Here is a 13,899-nt window from a genome sequence, read left to right on the forward strand (position 1 = left end):
TTCTTCTTGACTACCGTCTCCAAGGGCCCACCTAAGTCCCAGCGGCCCGGGTCCCTACGGGTTCCTCCCGGGGGAACCGCGGGCTTCCAGGGTGAAGCTCCAGTCAGCTCTTGCACTGACACCCTGACCTCTCAAAGGTCTGCCTAAGTCCCAGCGGTCTGGGTCCCTACGGGCTCCTCCTGGGGGGACCACAGACTTCCAGTGGTGAAGACACAGCATCTCTTCTCGTCTCTTCATCCACCTTCGCAGTCGTCTTAGTCTCCAGTGCCAAGGGTCAGCTGGTCCCATCTTCTGCCCTGCCTCGCCACCCGACGAGAGAACCTACGGATCCTCCGAAAGGTATACCATCCTCCCATCGGCCAAGGGTTAACAAGCCTGAGCATAACAGTATTCAACCTTTGTAGAAGTGTTCTGTCTAATACTATCTGTCCAATTTTTAAGGTTGATGCTATCTTCGCTATTGTCAAACAATTTTTGGAAATGTATTCTCTGAAAACTGACATAAATAAAGCTGATAAGAACAGAGCCACAGCCAGTCAGGTTTTCAGGGCCTTCACGAAGATGTCCTGAAACCAGACTGGCTGTGGGGTCATTAGGACAGTAATTTGAGGAATACACTGCGAGATTAAAAAAAAATTATAGAAACTTTCTTTTGTGCAAACTGCTCCTCTGCTTGTAAGCCTGCTGCTTATAATCCCAGAGGTCTTGTACTTTGTGTTTCAGCAACAAATAATCAAAGTTTTGCAATCAAACAGTTTTCACTTCATAAATGCGGTTCTTTCTCTGTTTTCCCTTCCTCCCTGTGGCTCCTCCTTGAAACACGTACTTGGGGATTAACAGTTACCTAATGGTGCTGCTGCTCCCTCCTACAGAATTCCTCTCCATTTTAGTCTCTTCTGCAGGATGAAGGGAGCTGGACTTGTCCTTAGAATCTCAGCTCCTTTTGCACCAACGGATCTTTGAGTGGAAACTTTCTCCCACAGACTTTGGTTTCATCAAGAGAAGTTTAGAACCCTTGGGTATTGCATCCGTTGAATACCAAGAAGCTGAGGGTATTGTATTTTATAATAATTTAAGGTATATCTTGGAGTGCTCCTGTTAACACCTGATATCTTCTGACAGTGGGTGAAGAGGATAGTTTGCAGCCCTCTGCCCCACTCATGTGCGGATATTGAAAGCTGGAAAGGTTTGACTGACAGGCTCCTGGTTCCTGGGGTAAGACTTTGGAATTTTTAAGGGGTATAAATAGAGTTTAGTATGCAGTTTGCCAGAAAAATCTGCTCTTCAGTGTTTTGATATTGCAAACTAAAATCTACATTGTATCTCAAGAGTTAAATGAAAAATAAATGAAATAGAAACTGCTTTTTTTGTTTTACTGAAAGCACCAATTTTGCATTCTTAAAAATTACTTCAGGCAGGTTTAGCATTGTTATGAGCAGACAGACCAATTGGTATCCCCTTAAACAGGTGAAAAAATACTTTTCTTTCATGAAAGAACTTTTTAGAATGATGAAAAAAGTGAAAATGAAGTAAAAAATAAGCCTTTTCAAGCTTTATTTACAGTAAATACTATGTAATGTCCCCACTGATTTCTATCCAGGTCCTGTCTTAATTTATGTGTCTAAGTGTGAACGTTATGCATGTAAAAATAAAAATTATTTACAGAAATCTGCAAAGACAAACAAACACATAGGGGTCCATATTCAGCATCATTTAGCCACATAGTTTGTGAGTTTTGTGACTTTTGAATATTTTGGACAATTCTCATTATCTGTAAAAAATTTAACTGGGTAAAACAAGTGTATTTCTGAGCAAAGTCAGATTAGCTGGATAAGTTATCTGACTAGCTCCTGATATTCAGAATTAGCTGGATAACAAATCTTGCTAACTCTGGCCATGCCATCCAGCAGGCCTAAAGTTAGTAAAATTAACAGTACCTGAACGAAGCGCTGTGAAAAGTGGAATATAAATATAAATAAATAAATAAATAGACTTACAGTATCTGGCTATTTTAAATTAGCCAGCTATATTCAATAGTGCTGCTGGGTTTTCTAACACCGCAGGGATTTGTGAATCCTGCGGTTTTCTAACACCGCAGGGATTTGTGAATCCCGCGGTAATGGGGGGCGTGCCTGCGAAAGCCGGCAGCAATCGCACCACCGCGGTGTTATGCTGCCAGCTTTCGCACCCAATAGTGCCACCGTAAAAGGGGGAGCTATTGGGCGCGCTACTGGCAGCAATAAGGTGTCCTACCTTTTCTCCGTGAGCAAAGTCATCGCGGAGTCCACCCCGACACTAACCCCCTTAGCTAGGCAAATTTATCAGGCTAACTTTACAATCCTGTTTGTGATTGAATATTGCCCTCATACTTTGGTTCTCAAAAACACACTACCACCTCATGCACAACAGTTCTCAGACACACAGTCTCCTCACATCTCAATTTCTAACACATGTTTTACTCACAACAAACAGTGCATTTTCTCAACATACACATATATTACATGTTACATATATTGTTTCCTTACACATACATATTCCATTTCTCAAACACACACTGTCTCCTCACACACATGTATATTCCATTTCTCATACACACTTTCCTTTTCTTACTCACTCTCTCCACACAAATACACAGACACATACACTGCAATTCTCAAACACACTTACATCTCTCACACAATGTCTTCTTACACACCCTCATATGCTCCATTTCTCAATCACTCACTATCTCTTCACACAAACACACACACACACACACACATACAAACACACACTCACTCCATGTCTCAAACTCACACTGCCTCTCTCTCTCTCTCTCTCTCTAAATATATATATACATACACGGACACACATATACAAAAACACTCATTTCATTTCTCAACCACATAGTCCCCACACACGGGGCAGACTGTGGGAAAAAATCAGCACGGGGAATTTTTATCCATACTGGCTCATAGGTATTTAATTATACAAAAATAAAATTTAAAATATAGATAAATAGATAGATAGATATAGCTATAGCTATATATATATACAGACATTATAAATTTAACAAATTACTCGACCACTTAAATATAACAAAATTATGGAATAAAAATAGACATAGTTACCGCTGAGTGAGAGAACGGGCTGAGAGAGACTGCTGCTGGTTACCTCGAAGCGAGAGGGAACAGGCTGAGAGAGACTGCTGCTGGTTACCTCTGAGTGAATGAGAATAGGCTGAGAGAGACTGCTGCTGGTTACCTCTAAGCGAGAGAGAACAAGCTGAGAGAGACTGCTGCTGGTTACCTCTGAGCGAGAGAGAGCAGGCTGAGAGAGACTGCTGCTGGTTACCTCGAAGCGAGAAAGAACAGCCTGAGAGAGACTGCTGCTGTTACCTCTGAGTGAATGAGAATAGGCTGAGAGAGACCGCTGCTGGTTACCTCTGAGTGAATGAGAATAGGCTGAGAGAGAATGCTGCTGGTTACCTCTGAACAAGAGAGAACAAGCTGAGAGAGACTGCTGCTGTTTACCTCTGAGCAAGAGAGAACAAGCTGAGAGGGACTGCTGCTGGTTACCTCTGAGCGAGAGAGAGCAGGCTGAGAGAGACTGCTGCTGGTTACCTCTGAGCGAGATAGAACAGACTGAGAGAGACTGCTGTTGCTGCTGGTTACCTCTGAGCGAGAGAGAGAGAACTGGCTGAGAGAGACTGCTGCTGGTTACCTCTGAGCGAGAGAGAGAACAGGCTGAGAGAAACTGCTGCTGGTTACCTCTGAGCGAGAGAGAGAACAGGCTGAGAGAGACTGCTGCTGGTTACCTCTGAGCGAGAGAGAGAACAGGCTGAGAGAGACTGCTGCTGGTTACTTCTGAGCGAGAGAGAACAGGCTGAGAGAGACTGCTGCTGGTTACCTCTGAGCGAGAGAGAACAGGCTGAGAGAGACTGCTGCTGGTTACCTCTGAGCGAGAGAGAGCAACTGAGAGAGACTGCTGCTGGTTACCTCAAAGCAAAAGAGAACAGGCTGAGAGAGACTGCTGCTGGTTACCTCTGAGCGAGAGAGAACAGGCTGAGAGAGACTGCTGCTGGTTACCTCGAAGTGAGAGAGAACAGGCTGAGAGAGACTGCTGCTGGTTACCTCTGAGCGAGAGAGAACAGGCTGAGAGAGACTGCTGCTGTTATCTGAGCAAGAGAAAAGGGCGATACACTACGTAATACCTAGGATGATGCAGTTCAGTCTAGAATTGCAATCCCATAACACCCTGCCGCAATAGAAAATACCTGGGCTATGAAAGGCAGGAGATTTGTGACTGACCATGGGAGAATCTCTAGAGAGGAGCATAAGAAAATCATAGTATTTACCCTTACTCCAATAAACTCCAAATATATGGTAGGAGAAAAAAACTCGGAGGGAACATTCCTTCCATCCCCCCCCCCCCCCCACCTTCCCCTACATAGGTCGCACCCCAGCCCTACCTAAACACCCCCTAACCTTTGTTCCATAAGTTGCACCTGACTCTGGGCAGGCATAGGTTGTGTGCGCCGGCCATGGGCACGTGATCCCCTGTCAGAGCCGCGGTGCCGGAGGCCTCAGTCCCACTCCCGCCCCGCCCCTTACACAAAGCCCCAGGACATATGCACATCCCGGGGCTTGCGCGCATCACGGGCCTATGCAAAATAGGCTCGGCACACGTAACCCCCTATGCGCATAAATCCAGCTGGATTTATTTATTTATTTATTTATTTATTTTTAATTTTTATATACCGATGTTCCTGTAAAGAATACATATCGCACCGGTTTACAAGGAACTGAACAGTCGCCTCCAGGGCGGAAATACACTAAAACAGTCGCCTCAAGGCAGAATACATTAACACAAGTATACAGGAAAACTATTAAAAGAGAACTTTCATAAACTCAATTAAATGTAACTGTGAACCATAAATCAGGAACCATAAATCAGGGACATATGTACAGAGGTAGGTATATCGTCTGTCGCTTCACCAGATTTTAGCTCTCAGGGAAAGCTTGAGTGAATAGCCAAGTCTTTAGCTTCTGCCCCTATGTATTTAGGCAGCCCTAGGAATAAAGAGTTACAATAACTATAGACCCGTGAGCCTGACTTCAGTGCCAGGAAAAATAGTGGAAACTATTCTCAAGATTAAAATCATAGAGCATATACAAAGATATGGTTTAATGGATCACAGTCCTCATGGATTTACCCAAGGGAAGTCTTGCCTAACAAATCTGCTTCATTTTTTTGAAGGGGTTAATAAACATGTGATAAAGGTGAACCAGTAGATGTAGTGTATTTGGATTTTCAGAAGGAGTTTCACAAAGTCCCTCATGAAAGGCTTCTAAGAAAACAAAAAAAGTCATGGGATAGAAGGCGATATCTTTTCGTGGATTACAAACTGGTTAAAAGACAGGAAACAGAGAGTAGGATTAAATGGTCAATTTTCTCAGTGGAAAAGGGTAAACAGTGGAGTGCCTCAGGGATCTGTACTTGGACCGGTGCTTTTCAATATATATATAAATGATCTGGAAAGGAATACGACGAGTGAGGTTATCAAATTTGCAGATGATACAAAATTATTCAGAGTAGTTAAATCACAAGCGGACTGTGATACATTACAGGAGGACCTTGCAAGACTGGAAGATTGGGCATCCAAATGGCAGATGAAATTTAATGTGGGCAAGTGCAAGGTGTTACATATAGGGAAAAATAACCCTTGCTGTAGTTACATGATGTTAGGTTCCATATTAGGAGCTACCACCCAAGAAAAAGATCTAGGCATCGTAGTGAATAATACTTTAAAATTGTCTGCTCAGTGTGCTGCAGCAGTCAAAAAAGCAAACAGAATGTTAGGAATTATTAGAAAGGGAATGGTTAATAAAACAGAAAATATCATAATGCCTCTGTATTGCTCCATGGTGAGACCGCACCTTGAATACTGTGTACAATTCTGGTCGCCGCATCTCAAAAAATATATAGTTGCGATGGAGAAGGTACAGAGAAGGGCAACCTATGAGGAAAGGCTGAAGAGGTTAGGGCTGTTCAACTTGGAGATGAGACGGCTGAGGGGGGATATTTATTTATTTATTTTTAGATTTTTATATACCGGTGTTCCTGTATGAAATACAAATCACATCGGTTTACATTGAAACTAAACATAAATTTTGCCAATAGGCATTACGAGTGTTAAAAGCAGTCTTCAATTCGTCTCTATGTCGTATTCATATTAGATTGTAAGCCCCACGGAGATCCAGCTTGGTAAAATTTCAGGCTCCTTGGAGTCGGTCGAACAGCTCCATGATAAGGGGTAGAGGATAGCGGTCTCTTTTAGTTATGGCGTTTAGCCCGAGATAATCTATGCAGGGCCTAAGAGAACCGTCTTTCTTGGAGATGAAAAAGAACCCTGCCCCCGTGGGGGAGAAAGAGGGTCTGATAAACTCTCGATCCAAGTTCTCCTTGATACACAAGTTCATGGCCTCTGTCTCAGGAGCAGACAAAGGATACACCCGGCCACGGGGTGGTGTAGTACCTGGTAGCAACTTGATGGCACAATCTTATGGTCAATGAGGGGGGAGCTCCTCTACTTTGGCCTTAGAGAATACATCAGCATAGTCTGCATAAGGTGGTGGAATCTCCTATTATGTAGACAGAGGTTTCACCTTGTCCAAGCATGAGCCCTGGCACCATGGCCCCCATGGCCCCCATTTGACTAGTTCCAATGTTTCCCAGTCAAACTGTGGAGAATGATGTCTTAGCCATGGCAGTCCTAGGACCACAGGATGAATGGCTTTCTTCATCATGAGAAACGGGAGATCCTCCTTATGCATAGCTCCACTCCAAAGTCAGATAGAAATTGTGGTGGAAGTTATTCTGCCCGGTAGCAGCTCTCCATGGATAGAGGAAATGATTACGGGACTATTCCAGGGAACCACCGGTATCCCCAAGAGGTGGACCACTGTCTCAGTGATAAAATTTCCCCTGGAGCCGGAGTCAATGAGAGCTTGCATGGAGTGAGCTTGCCCCTCCAATTCAAATGTGATGTGCAAGATGAGTTGGGGAGCGGGAGTGGTGAGACCCAGGAGCAACTCCCCGACAGCTCCTAGATCCTCCCGTTTCCCGGTTTTCTGTGGGCATCGTGCTAGGATGTGGCCGGTCCCACCACAATAAAAGCACAACCCTAGGGTCCGCCGTGGGAGTTTCTCCTCTGTCAAGTGTTGTGTTCTGCCCAATTGCATGGGTTCCTCGACTCCAGTGGTGCTTGAAGGACTGAGAGGTACTGCATGAGGTTCCATTCGAGGATGAGAAAAGGTCAGGGTGAGAAGTACCGGTCGGCAGACTCTCAATTCCTGAGACCGTTGTTGAAGACTGTGGTCAATCCGTCCAGCAAGATTGATAAGTTCCTCCAGGGAATTAGGTAAATTGTGAGCCGCCAATTCATCTTTTATCCTGGAAGACAATCCTTCCAAGAAGATACAATGGAGGCTGTCCTCTCTCCAGTTAAGTTCAGTAGCCAAAGTTCTGAATTCTGTGGCGTAATCCATAAGTGGGCGAGCATCCTGGTGGAGATGAAGCAGATCTGAATAGGTATCTTAAAAAATGGCGCGGACCATCCATTGCTCCTACCATGTGATAGGGACCAGCCAATGGCACCGATAGCCCCTGTCACATGGTAAGAGCAAAGGGACATCGACGCCATTTTGATTAGTGGCAGCCGATGGTCCGAGAGCGAGAGATCGCTCCCAGGACCGCCACTGGACCACCAGGTACTTTAAGAAAGTTTTGGGGGGTTGGGAGGGTGGGGGATTCTAAATAATTAGATTTAAAGGGTCAGGGTGGGTTTGGGGGTTTTTTTCTGTGTGCCCATTCTTCACCCCCCCCCCCCAAAATGATAAGAAAACCACACGAAAATTTTGTGGGGTTTTCCTATCGCTTTCAGGGACCCCCCGATACTTGACGGATGAGAAAATATCGTACGATATTTTCATCCGTCAGAAAAACGATTCACATCCCTAGATCTGAACCTGCGATAGTGAGTCATCCTGGCTCATTGAAGACCTGCTTGAAAGTCTTTATAAATTCCTGCAGGTTTTGAAGGAGGAGATCTTCATGCTCCCATAGGGGGGAGGCCCAAGCCAGGGCCCTCCCCTCAAGGAGGGATAGGATGAAGGTGGTCTTTACAGAGTCTGTAGAAAAATGTCCTGGCTGAAGAGCAAAGTGCATAAAGCACTGATTGAGGAATCCTTGACACAGCGCAGGATCTCAGGTATAATGTGTCAGTACTGGCAAATGGATGGCGGATGCGGATGCGGCAGCAGCCATATTGGATGTCTCAGGTGGAGGAGTAGGTGCCTGAGTAGCGGGGGCATCGAGTCGAGTGCTGAGGCTATCCAAAGAATTGGCCAGAAGTTCTAGGCAGTGTTGCTGCTGTTGGATTCTCTGTGCTAACCCTGGAATTTATTTTTATTTATTTATTTAAGGTTTTTATATACCGGCAATCATGAGAACATATCTTGCTGGTTTACATGAAACGGGAGTGCGTTAAATACAACAAACTAGAACTGTGGTGACCGAAAGTACAGTTACAATTAACAAGGGTAGCAGAACTTGGAAGAGAAGGAAGAGATAGGAAAGAATAAATGGTTAAACAATATACAAATGGACTTAAATTAAATGCTATGTACAAATGGCATGATTAGTGGCTGAATATTATGAGGAGTCCTTGGATTGTGTCCGTGGATTGTGTCATTGGATTGTGTCTGGGAAAGCTTGCTTGAATAACCAAGTCTTAAGTCTTTTCCTAAAGGTTAGGAGGCAGGGTTCCACTCTGAGATCTGTAGGAATGGAGTTCCACAGAGGAGGGCCAGCTGTGGAGGTTGCACGATCTCTTAGGGTATTGTGTCTGGTTGTTTTCGCAGGGGGAACTTGGAGGGCGCCTATGTAAACATCTCTGGTAGGTCTTGTCGAGTTGTATACTTGGAGAGGGATTTGTAGATCCAGGGAGATGCGTTGATGTATAGTTTTGAAGATGACACATAGGGCTTTGTACATGATACGGAAGTATATGGGTAGCCAATGTAGCTCTTTCAGGATGGGAGATATGTGGTCTCTTTTTCTTGCGCCTGTTAGTAGACGTGCTGCTGAATTTTGAACCATCTGTAGTGGTTTGGAATAGGATGAAGGCAGACCTTGCAATAGGGAGTTGCAATAGTCTAATTTTAAAAAATTACTGCTTGGATGATCGTTCTGAAGTCATGAGCATGGAAAAGAGGTCTTATCCTTTTCAGAACCTGGAGTTTATAGAAGCAGTCTTTGGTTGTTTTATTGATATGTGCCTTAAAGTTTAGCCGGTTGTCTATTATCACTCCTAAGTCTCTAACTTGTGTGGTAGTTAGGTTGGTAGGAAGAGTAGTGCTAGAGATATTGTTCTCGGGAGATATGAGTAGGATTTCTGTCTTGGAGGAGTTTAAGATGAGGTGTAGGCTGTTGAGTAGTTGTTTGATTTTCTGGTGGCAAGATTCCCAGTAGTCAAGAGTGTTAGAGTATGTGTCTTTGATGGGAATGATGATTTGAATATCATCTGCGTAAAGGAAATATTTTAGATTAAGGTCGGTGAGAAGTTGGCAGAGAGGAAGAAGGTAAATATTGAATAGAGTCGGAGATAATGATGAACCTTGTGGGACTCCTATGGTAGGGACTACCATAGGAGTCCCACAAGGACTAGGTCCTTGTCCGGATAGGTCCTTGTGGGACACAAGGACCTATCCGGACTGCAAGGAATGGCTTGCAGTCCGGATAGGTCCGCCGAGTCCATGGCCTCAGCTATCTGTTACTTACGTGGGCTCTTGGGCTGTGACAGAGTAGAAGTCCCCACAAAGAAGTCTCTGACTATCTGCCGTAGTAGGCGGACACTCCAACGAAGGCTGGGTCTAGGCATGGGGCCTGAAGTTGTCCTCTGAGTGGCCAATGGCCAGCAATAGGTATCCAGAGCATAATCCAATCCGGGGCAGGCGGCAGGCAAGAGAAGTCTGAGGCACAGTCTGAGTCAGGGCAGGCAGCAAGCAATCCAGGCACAGTCCGACGAGATAACAGGCAAACCACAGGTAAACGCTTCAGACAGGGGACCTGTAGCTGAAGCCCCGAAGGCAAGGCAAGCTGCCCTTTAAATAGGGGCAGCTTGATGACGTCCATCACCTGCGCCGCTGAGGTTTCCCACCGCGGGCCATTGAAGAAATGGGCTGCTGCACGTGAGCGTGCCTAGGGGGACCCGTGGCAGCATGTCTCTGCTGCAGGATGGCAGCATTCGGCAGTCGGGCCATGAGTGGTAACAACTGTTAGTGCTGTAATAATGGGAGAGTTCAATTACCCCAATATTGACTGGGTAAGTGAAACATTAGGGCATGCTAGAGACATAAAGTACCTGGATGGAATAAAAGACAGTTTTTATGGAACAATTGGTTCAGGAGCCAATGAGAGAGGGAGCAATTTTAGATCTAATTCTCAGTGGAGCACAGGATTTGGTGAGAGAGGTAATAGTGATCATAATATGATCAAATTTGAACTAATGACTGGAAGGGGGACAGTATATAAATCCACGGCTCTAGTGCTAAATTTTCAAAAGGGAAACTTTGACAAAATGAGAAAAATAGTTAGAAAAAAACTGAAAGGTGCAGCTACAAAGATAAAAAGTGTGCAACAGGTGAGGGCATTGTTAAAAAATACCATCCTAGAAGCACAGTCCAGATGTATTCCATGCATTAAGAAAGGTGGAAGGAAGGCAGAACGATTACCGTCATGGTTAAAAGAGGAGGTGAAAGAGGCTATTTTAGCCAAAAGATCTTAATTAAAAAATTGGAAGAAGGATCCATCAGAAGAAAATTGGATAAAGCATAAGCAGTGGCAAGTTAAATGTAAGACATTGATAAGACAGGTTAAGAGAAAATTTGAAAAGAAGTTGGCCATAGAGGCAAAAACTCACAATAAAAACTTCTTAAAATATGTCCAAAGCAGAAAGCCTGCAAGGGAGTCAGTTGGACCCTTGGATGATCAAGGGGTTAAAGGGGCACTTAGAGAAGATAAGGCCATCATGGAAAGATTAAATGATTTCTTTGCTCAGTGTTTACTGAAGAGGATGTTGGAGAGGTACCTGTTCCGGAGAAGGTTTCATGGGTTATGATTCAGATCAACTGAACCAAATCACAGTGAACCTGGAAGATGTGGTAGGCCTGATTGACAAACTGAAGAGTCATAAATCACCTGGACTGGAAGTATATACTCCAGGGTTCTGAAAGAACTAGAAAATGAAATTTCAGACCTATTAGTAAAAATGTGTAACCTATCATTAAAATCATCTGATGTACCTGAAGATTGAAAGATGGTCAAGGGATCCAGGGGTGATCCGGGAAGCTATAGATCAGTGAGCCTGACTTCAGTGCTGGGAAGAATCATGGAAACGGTTATGAAGAATAAAATCACAAAACATTTAGATAGACATGGTTTGATGGGACACAGACAGCATGGAAGGGAAGTCTTGCCTCACAAATCTAATTTTTTTGAAGGGGTGAATAAACATGTGGACAAAGGTAAACCGGTAGATGTGGTATATTTGGATTTTCAGAAGGTGTTCGACAAAGTCCCGCATGAGAGTCTTCTAAGAAAACTAAAAAGTCTTGGGATAGGAGGCGATGTTCTTTTGCGGATTGCAAGTTGGTTAAAAGACAGGAAACAGAGTAACATAGAAACATAGAAACATAGAAATGACGGCAGAAGAAGACCAAATGGCCCATCCAGTCTGCCCAGCAAGCTTCACACATTTTTTCTCTCATACTTATCTGTTTCTCTTAGCTCTTGGTTCTATTTCCCTTCCACCCCCACCTTTAATGTAGAGAGCAGTGATGGAGCTGCATCCAAGTGAAATATCTAGCTTGATTAGTTAGGGGTAGTAGCCGCCGCAATAAGCAAGCTACACCCATGCTTATTTGTTTTACCCAGACTATGTTATACAGCCCTTATTGGTTGTTTTTCTTCTCCCCTGCCGTTGAAGCAGGGAGCTATGCTGGATATGCGTGAAGTATCAGTCTTCTCCCATGCTGTTGAAGCAGAGAGCCATGCTGGATGTGCATCGAAAGTGAAGTATCAGGCACATTTGGTTTGGGGTAGTAACCGCCGTAACAAGCCAGCTACTCCCTGCTTTGTGAGTGTGAACCCTCTTTTCTTCTCCCCTGCCGTTGAAGCAGAGAGCTCTGCTGGATGTGTGAAGTATCAGTTTTTCTTCTCCCCTGCCGTTGAATCAGAGAACTATGCTGTATATGCATTGAAAGTGAAGTATCAGGCTTATTTGATTTGGGGTAGTAACCGCCGTAACAAGCCAGCTACTCCCCTCTTTGTGAGTGTGAATCCTTTTTTCCACATTTCCTCTTGCTGTTGAAGCTTAGAGCGATGTTGGAGTCACAGTAAACATGTGTATGTTTATTTAATAAGGGTATTGACTCCAGGCAGTAGCCATCATTCTGGCGAGTCACCCACTCTTCATTGGCGGCCTCTTGACTTTATGATCCACAGTGTTTATCCCACGCCCCTTTGAAGTCCTTCACAGTTCTGGTCTTCACCACATCCTCCGGAAGGGCATTCCAGGCATCCACCACCCTCTCCGTGAAGAAATACTTCCTGACATTGGTTCTGAATCTTCCTCCCTGGAGCTTCAAATCGTGACCCCTGGTTCTGCTGATTTTTTCCTACGGAAAAGGTTTGTCGTTGTCTTTTGATCATTAACACCTTTCAAGTATCTGAAAGTCTGTATCATATCACCTCTGCTCCTCCTTTCCTCCAGGGTGTACATATTTAGATTCTTCAATCTCTCCTCGTAGGAGTAGGATTAAATGGTCAGTTTTCACAGTGGAGAAAGGTAAACAGTGTAGGGCCTCAGGGATCTGTACTTCGGCCAGTGCTTTTTAATATATTTATAAATGATCTGGAAAGGGGTACAATGAATGATGTGAACAAATTTGCTGATGACACAAAATTATGCAGAGTAATTACACAATGTTAGGTTCTGTCTTAGGAGTTACCATCCAAGAAAGAGATCTAGGCGTCATAGTAGATAATACAATGAAATCGTTGGTCCAGTGTGCTTTGGTGATCAAAAGAGCAAACAGAACTTTAGGAATTATTAAGAAGGGAATGGAAAATAAAACAGAGGATGTCATAATGCCTCTGTTTTGCTGCATGGTGAGACTGCACCTTGAATACTGTGTGCAGTTCTGGTCACTGCATCTCAAAAAGGATATCGTTGCACTGGAGAAAGTATAGAGAAGGGCAACCAAAATGAAAAGGGGCTTGGAACGGCTGCCCTATTAGGAAAGGCTAAAGAAGTTAGGGATGTTCAGTCTGGAGAAGAGACAACTAAGGGGGGGATATGATAGAAGTCTACAAAATCATGAAAGGACTTGAACAAGTTAATGTAAATCGGTTATTTACTCTCTCAGATAATAGAAGGACCAGGGGCACTACATGAAGTTAGCAAGTAGCTCATTTAAAACAAATTAAAGAAAATTATTTTTCACTTAGCACATAGTTAAGCTCTGGAATTCATTGCCAGAGGATATGGTTACAGAAGTTAGTGTAACTGGGTTTAAAAAAGGTTTGGATAAGTTCCTAAAGGATAAATCCATAAAGTGCTATGACGGTAATTAATAAGCAATGGTAGATGGACCCTTGCTCTTACCCAGTGTGGCATATCTTATGGTCTTATGTTCTGATACAGGCACAGAAGGAAAACAATGGAAAAAAATGAACCTAGTCTGATAGCATGCCTAGCCCAGAAAATATGGAAGATCCTAACCCAAATTTGACCAGTGGTCTGATCAAGGTACAGAAAGCAATGAAACATCCCTAATAGTACAGTCAGCTCTTCTC

At 44.0% G+C, this 13,899-nt stretch overlaps 1 protein-coding gene across 2 annotated transcripts in view; it reads left to right on the forward strand.

The window, feature by feature from the left end:
* The first annotated feature begins 873 nt into the window (after positions 1–873).
* Positions 874–13,899, forward strand: part of LOC115087526 (17-beta-hydroxysteroid dehydrogenase type 6-like) — a 37,229-nt gene continuing 24,203 nt past the window's right edge. Inside the window, exon 1 of one of the 2 annotated variants that reach the window (XM_029594855.1) lies at positions 874–1,215. The gene's annotated coding sequence lies outside the window, so the exon portion shown is untranslated. The remainder of the gene's footprint in view (positions 1,216–13,899) is intronic. The other variant, XM_029594857.1, reaches the window with a different exon arrangement.

The sequence above is a fragment of the Rhinatrema bivittatum genome, chromosome 3 (assembly GCF_901001135.1).
Source record: "Rhinatrema bivittatum chromosome 3, aRhiBiv1.1, whole genome shotgun sequence".
NCBI classification, from domain to species: Eukaryota; Metazoa; Chordata; class Amphibia; order Gymnophiona; family Rhinatrematidae; genus Rhinatrema; species Rhinatrema bivittatum.